Source organism: Cryptomeria japonica, chromosome 4 (assembly GCF_030272615.1).
Source record: "Cryptomeria japonica chromosome 4, Sugi_1.0, whole genome shotgun sequence".
Lineage (NCBI taxonomy): Eukaryota > Viridiplantae > Streptophyta > Pinopsida > Cupressales > Cupressaceae > Cryptomeria > Cryptomeria japonica.
Genome location: NC_081408.1, coordinates 391,000,800 through 391,009,208, shown reverse-complemented (window position 1 = coordinate 391,009,208; position 8,409 = coordinate 391,000,800).

Sequence of the window (8,409 nt, the reverse complement as noted above, 5' to 3'; positions counted from 1 at the left end):
TTCTCTTTCTCAACAAAGAATATATCCCACTTATCAGTTGTTTCATTTGCAATCTCTTTTACTCTGCCAGCCATAAGACTAACTTGCCGGTGACCACTCACAAAAGAAGTCCTGTTAGCTTCAGATATTAAATCATTTATTTCTTTCTTAGACTTAATAGGATGAACTGCTAAGAGAGCCTCAACCTTTAATTTCTTATCCAACTCCATAATAGACATTCTTTTGGCTTCAAGTCTCAAGTATAAATCATTAGGAAGAATATCTATAACCTCAATAAGAACCTTCTTATATATGTCCAGATACAAAATTATACTTTCCTCAATAGTATCCTTATCCAAATCCTTAAAAGAATGATAAAACTTATTAACATTACTAAGATTTCCTTCTTGAGTTATTTCATTTATAAGTTCTGCCGATGAAAGAGTATCCAGTTCCTTTAGTTCTAGTTGTTTCTTTGTTGTGACTTTCTTCTTGGGACCACTGGGCTCTCTCACAACCTGTTGTTTCTTTCTAAGTGTCCTTGTTTTCTTTGGTGATGGAGCAGGTGCTGGTGAGGGTTTTCTCTTCTTCCTTTCCACCCTTTTGAATTATGCAGCCTTGTCATTGTCAGAATCAGATGAGGTAACCACAAGAGAAATATATGCTACCAGTTGTTGTTCTAATTTTCTTTCTTGTTCAACAAAACCTTTCATCAGATCAAGTTTCAATAATCCCTTTTTAACAACTTCAACAAACTTTGAAGCATCCTTTATTATTTTATCTCTTTTCTTCCCGTGCTTCTGAATAGTAACATCACTCTCTATAGTCTCTGCAGTGCCAAAGATCTTTTCTGTCAGTTCCGATGGAGCGTCTAGGAGTATCTTAGCATAAGATTCTAGAATGTTTGAATCAACTTCATAACCCATCTCAGTTATCCAGATAGTTCTTGGTCTAACTGCCTCCATCCATACTTCATCTCTTTTAATTACAAAGCATATCTATTTGTCATATTTGTCAACAATGCTTTGATGGATTCTTTCCCTTTGTCTCATTTTAGCTTGAAAGTCCTTGAAATACTCTTTTACATGCTTGTCACCATCTGAACCCATGTCCGTAATTGCCTCCTTTATCTGTTTTCCAACAGAAATATCATAGGCAAAGTCTTTGTGGCCTATACCGGGAATCACCTTTGAGAAATATAGCATTAAACATACAAGTAAATTGCCAAATTTGAAAGTTCCCTTCTTGTCACCTTTAATCTTATCCAAATTCTCTATCAGTTCATCTTTCAACCATTCACACAAATCATTTTTTGCATTATTCATTATCATCTCATAGGCACTATGAATGCATAGACTGGAAACAAAATTCAGCCTATTAGTATGTGCCACCTTATATCCAATAACCATACTAGCATATTTGATATTGTTATTAGTTATATCACTAACCCTAAGTGATTTGTTATATGATGTTGCGCTAGTTATGTTCATAACCTCTTTGTTTGGAATTTTCTTTTTCTTCTCAGGCCTAGTGCCGGTAGAAGGTAAACCAGTAATAGCCTTAATTGCTTCCTTAGTGATTTTGAAAACTGAATCTAGCCACAAAAATTCACCGTGAACTCTGCTAAGAACATAATGGACAATCTCATCTGAGAATTCAGGAATGTGAAGGATGTCTATGAATCCTAAATCATCCACAATCTTGTGTTCTGGTTTGACTACACCTTGGTTGTCTGAGATAACATTCATGAACATGTTCTTTAAATCCTTAGACCCTAAATCTTCAATGTTACAATGTATGTATGCCCTAGGGTCTTCAGCAAATGCAACTCCCTTAGGGATTTTTGAAAATGCACCAATGGAGTCATCCAACTTAGCTATCTTAGGGATGATCTTAAAGACTGGTCTAGGTCACTTGATATTTTCCACAATAGTAGGGTTTGCAATGAATTTGGGAACAAAAGATGAGGAAGCCTTTTCATAAGATAAATACCTTTGATTGTCAAATGCAAGTGAAAACTTTGTATGCCCTGAGAATCTTGCTGCTTCACTTCTTAGATGCTGGTGCTCAACTCTACGCTCTTCTAATGCTTGAATGCTTTGGTAAGTCGAAATGAGAGATTCCAATGCTTTATAACCAAAAAGTTAACTTACAACCATAATAAATGCTTCGCCAGTTAAGTGAATATTCTACATATCTGCTAGTAAAGAAGAGTTATGAATTCTTACCACCATCTGAGGGTAAAATGCATGATCTTCAATTAGTTGCCTTACCCCTAAGGATTATTCCTTAGTTAGATGAAGAATCTCCTGTCGGTGCAGGATTACTTTGTTCTGCCGATGCAGAGACAGATTCATCATTTCTCTGATCTCTCTTCTTGACCCATTGTCTAGTGAATTCATGCTTGATTTCATTCACCTTTTCCTTGCCTTTGTCATTAGATCCTCTGTTGTTTGTCAGTATATTCTTGCTTCTGTAGAATCTTGCAATATGCCCAATGTTGTTACATGCATAATAGGTTACATTGTTTCTTTGAATAACTTTTCCATAACCTTGAGCGGTTTGAGTTTTGCATTGATTAGATAGATGTCTAAATCCACCACAAACATAGCATTTTACATTCATTCTACAATTGTTTGAGTTATGACCATTTTATTGCATTAGGTTGCCTTATCGGTTTGCTATGATCATGATTGTTTATAGTTCTAGAACTTTCTCCATGTTCAAATCCAAGTCCAATTGTTTCTCCATCAGGTTTTTGACTCTTCAACATATCATCAAGCTTGTCTAAACTCTTTTTAAATTTGTCTTTGTATTCATTTGCAGCAACCAAGTCACTTTCCAAAGTGCTAACTTTTCTCATAAGTTCCTCTTTGTCATGTTGCATGTGAATCAAATTTGTTTTAAGCATATCATTTTCATAACTAAGCCTTAGAGATTCATTTGATCTTTCATTAAGTCTTCTAGCCAAATCTTCCTTATTCTTCTTTCTATCTTCAATATCCTTACATAGTCTCATGGTTAAGTCTTGCATCTCATTATTCATGTTACTGTTTTCTTGTCTCAGTTTCTCTGCAATATCTCTGAGAATTTCTTTTTCTTCATCATCTTGTTTTTGCAGTTGCTCATGTAATTATTTTCTCTTGTTTTGTGCCCTAGCCAAGTTTTCTTGAAGTTCTTTGATGAATTCCCGAGCAGTTCTGAGTTCATCTTCTAGTTTGATATTCTTTAATTTTTCTACATCAAAATCTTCAAAAGCTCCTTCCAACTGTTGTCTCCAACTTTCCATCGGTACCGGTTTCAGAATCTTCCTCAAGCTGTTAGGCTTCTACAAATAGAGGACCAGGCTCTGATACCAATTGTTAGATATTTGGTTATTCCCAAAGACACTGAGAGGGGGGTGAATCAGTGTCTAACTGATAGATGAAATATTTCAACTTATTTGCAGCTTTATAACTGAAATTAATATACCGGTAAGCAAATAATAATGTAGTAAAGAGAAACAAAAGAATCAACATCAATGCACACCATAATACATATATTTTTGGCGAGGAAACTCGGTAAGGGAAAAACCTCGGTGGAATTTGTGACCCACAATATTTACTCTAGCCAATATGAATAAATATTACTCAGTACAATAGGGGCCTGCACATGCAGGAAGGCCAATTGCCTAGAGCTCACTGCTCAACACAAAATGGAGTCCCACTGACTACAATTGGATGGTTAAATCCAATAACAATGTACTGCTTCAAAATAGCATATGCAATGCTGGATTCAGTATCGGTTTAAGCTTTGTCTGATACCTTTGCCAAAACCTTTCTTCACTCTGCTCTGCTTCTTATTCGCTCTCAAGATAAATACATCAAAGTGCATATACAACTATTCACTAACATAACCTATCACATATTACCGCTTCCTTACATTACATATCATATGTTCAAATGACCTACAAGATACATATATGAGTCTTTACAATACATCATGGTGGCCATACAAATATAATATTACATTACAATACATTTCGTATAAACAATATTATTTCCAAGTCGGCTTGGACTGTTTTTGTCGGTAGGTGAAGTTTGTTGCTGGTAGAACCTTTGAACCTTGTTACCAGTTGGTTGCCATCAATGAAAATATAAACCATTCTCATTTGAGTGTATAATGCCAACATGGTCTGCTCTTAACCAGACATTATTGTAAAGCTCCTAACCGAGCTAGGCCTTTAACAGGGCGCATTCTGAAAGATTGTAAATTTTGTGGGTACCAATTCCCACCATGGTTTTTCCCATTTGGGTTTCCACATGAAAAATCTTTGTGCTCATATGGTGGTTGATTTATTTATGTGTGGATTTGATATCATTACATTTCTTACATTTTGATGAACACATGAATGAGTAGTTTGGTAAATTTGATTTAAGTGATTGATTGAGTAGTTACCGGTACTGGTTATGAACTATTTTTGAGAAGTATTTTTAGCTTGATAAAAGATTTCAGTTTATTGTTATTACTGATTCACCCCCCCACCTTCTTAGTAATAACTAGATCATCAAAATAACAATTGGTATCAGAGGCACTAGGTCCTCTTTGTGCAAAAGCTTAACCACTTGAGGTAAAGATCTGAGATGATGAAGAAGGAGGGTCTTAAGTTTACAAAGGACAACTACAGAATATGGAGTGACAGAATGAAGATCTACATCAAAGGAATGGGGGCACAATTCTGGATACATGTTGAAAATCAATATTCACCTCCTACCGGTATTCTGACTGCAGATCAACTTAAAGAGCATTAAGAGTATTCAAATATTGGAAGAAATTGTAAGTACACTTTTTGATTTTGAGTATATTGATGTCCATGGTTTAGAAACTACCTATGAAGTCTGGGAAAAGTTGAAGTTAATCTATGATGGAGATGAGCATGTGCAAAAAGATAAGGAAGAAAGCTTAAGAGGCAAGTTTGATGACATGAAGATGATGGAAGGTGAGAACATCACACAACATGGACAAAGGATAAAAGAAGTTGTTGGGGGAATCAAAAGTGTTGGTGGAACCATAGTAGAAGACACTGTGATAATTAAAATGCTTAGAACCTTACTGCCTTCTTATGCTATTAGAGTATCTTCTATCCAAGAATTGAGGTCAGTCAACAAAGATAAAGTTACAGTTGATTTTTTGATAGGCAAGCTTACCACTTTTGAGTTGAATATCTTTGATAATAGTGTACCTAAGGAAGAATTTTATTTCAAAGCATCTGTATCTAATGCACCGATAAGAAAAGGAAAGGATGTGTATATGTCAATTCATCATGGCGGTGGTAATGAAGGAATGGATGATGAAAGCAACCTGATGGAATTTGAAGCTTTAATGGGAAAAAGAATTCCTAGAGGCACCGGTAAGTACAAAGGCAAGCTTCCTCTTAAATATTTTTCATGTAACAAAATAGGACATATTGCTGCAAATTGTCCTAATAGTGATTAAAAGGAAAATTTCATAAGGTATAAAGGAAAAGGTAAGAAACAGTGCTATTTTGCAATTGATGAAGGTGTTACTGATGAGGAATATGGGGATGAAGACAATGAGGAGATTGTTTTTGTAGTTGTTAAGGAAGATATTTCTAATAAGAAGGCTTTAGTATCTCATATTGACAACAGTGATGAATGGGTTATTGATAGTGGTTTCTCACACCATATGACCGGTGACAAGAACAAGTTTATATCTCCTGAAGTATTTGATGGTGGAGTAGTAAGATTTGGTAACAATTCACCATGTATGGTAAAAGGTAAAGGTTCTATCTCTTTAAATGGAAAAATTAATGTTGATGATGTGTATTGGGTTGAAGGATTAAAGCATAACTTGTTGAGTATTGGTCAGTTGAATGATAAAGGTTATCATCTTGAGTTTAAGAATATAGTGTGCAGGATTTTAGGATGCAAAGGAGAACTGATTGCTGCTGATAAACAGACTAAAGGTAACTTATTCCATCAGAATCCTTATGTTAATAGTTGTTTGGTTGCTAAGGTTGAAGATAGTTGGTTATGGCATGAAGATTTTGTGATGTGAATTTTGATGATGTGGTTAAGGTCAGCAAGTCAAATATGGTTAGAGGTATGCCACAACTAGTTAAACTAGACAATGTGATTTGTAAAGAATGTCAGTTGGGTAAGATGAATAATTCTTCTTTTAAGAGAAAATCATTTTCTTTTGAGAATATTTTAGATTTGGTGCACATTGATTTATATGGTCTTATGAGGACTAGAAGTTTTCAAGGTGACATATATTTCATGATATTTGCTGATGATTACTCAAGAATGACGTGGGTTACATTATTAAAGGATAAGTCCAAAGATTTCAGCAAGTTTAAGGCATTCAAAGACTTAGTGGAGAAAGAAACAGGTAAGAATCTTAAGTGCTCGAGATCTGATCGAGGTGGAGAATTCACATCTGCAAATTTTTTGAAATATTATGATGAGAATGGAATCAAGAGACAACTGTCTGCACCAAGGACACCATAGAAGAATGGAATTGCACAAAGGAGGAACCAAACCATAGTTGAGGCAACTAGAACAATATTGATACAAGCAGATGTACCTAATTTTTTTTGGAGAGAAGGTGTTAGTACTGCAAAATACACAATGAACCGGGTATTGGTTAAGAAAGGGAATGATAAAACACCCTATGAACTATGGCATGGTCATACTCCTAATGTCAGTTATTTCAAAGTCTTTGGCAGTAGGTGTTACATTAAGAGAGATGATTATACTGGTAAATTTGATCCTAAGAGTGATGAATGAACATTTATTGGTTACTCAACCAAGAGCAAAGCATTCAAGTGTTTCAATAAAAGAACTAAAAAGATTGTGGAAATCATTAATGTAAAAGTTGATGAGTACCCTGACAAATTTGATGATACTAGCAAGTCTGATGCAGTTGAGGAACAAAAACTTGTGATTATTGAACCAGAAGTGCATAAAGGTGTTGAGAAAAATAGTGCAGAAGAAGATGCTCAACCGATAGAAGATGAAGAAGATTAAGAACAAGAAGAGGTTACTTCACCGAAATGGGTTATACCTAGATATGTAAAGTTGAATCACTCAGTAGATCAGATAATTGGAGACATGAATGGTGGAGTTCAAACAAGAAGAAAGATCAGAGAAAGTAATTGTTTGATTTCTACAGTTGAACCGAAGACAGTGAGAGAAGATATTAAGGATGATTGATTGGTTAAAGGCAATGAAAGAAGAGCTTGATTACATTGAGAAAAAAAACACTTGGTCACTTGTTTCTAGACCTAATGATAAAAATGTGATTGGTACAAAGTGGGTGTTTAGAAACAAATGGAATGAAGATGGTAAATTGGTTAGGAACAAGGCTAGACTTGTTTGCAAAGGATATACACAAGAAGAAGGTGAAGATTATGGAGAAACCTTTGCACCAGTTGCTAGACTTGAAGGAGTTAGGATTCTACTTGCATTTGTAGCGTTTAAAGGATTTAAGGTTTACCAAATAGATGTTAAGTCTGCATTTTTGAATGGGTTTCTAGAAGAGGAGGTTTACATAGAACAACCAGATGGTTTTGCATTGACTAAAGACAAGGATATGGTATGCAAACTACATAAAGCATTATATGGGTTAAAGCAAGCACCAAGGACATGATTTGAAAGGATTCATTCACATCTGATAAAGATTGGATTTCAGAGAACTAGTGAGGACAACAATATATACTTGAAGACTAAAGGAGATAATATATTAATTGCAGAAGTATTTGTTGATAATATCATATTTGGAGGAGATGATGATATGAGTCTAAATTTTGCAGAAGAGATGAAAAAGGAGTTTGAAATGTCTCTAATAGGTCAGATAAAAAATTTCATTGGTTTGCAGGTCCAACAGTTGGAAGGTGGAATTTTTATTAGTCAATTCAAGTATGTGAAGGAAGTGTTAAAGACCTTTGGAATGGAAAATTGTAAACCGGTTGGAACCCCTATGGTTATAGGTTGCAAATTATCAAAAGAAGATGATTCAGATCTAGTGGATGAATTTGAGTATAGATCTATGATTGGAAAATTGGATTATGTTGTTCATAGAAAATCGGATATTGCTTATGCAATTGGTATTGTAGCAATATTTTAGAAGATTCCCAAAGAGACTCACATGGTGGCAGTGAAGAGAATTTTCAGATATCTTAGAGGGACTATTGATTATGGATTATGGTATCCATACAAAGGAAATTTCTCTTTGCAGGTATTCACTGATGCTGATTGGGCAGGTAATGTAGATGACTGAAAGAGCATAACCCATGGTGAATTCTTTCTAGGAGGAAGATTGGTCTATTGGACCAATAAGAAACAAACTTGTATTTCTCAATCTACAACAAAAGAAGAGTATGTAGCTGCATCCATGAATTGTACACAAGCTATATGGATGAGACATGTA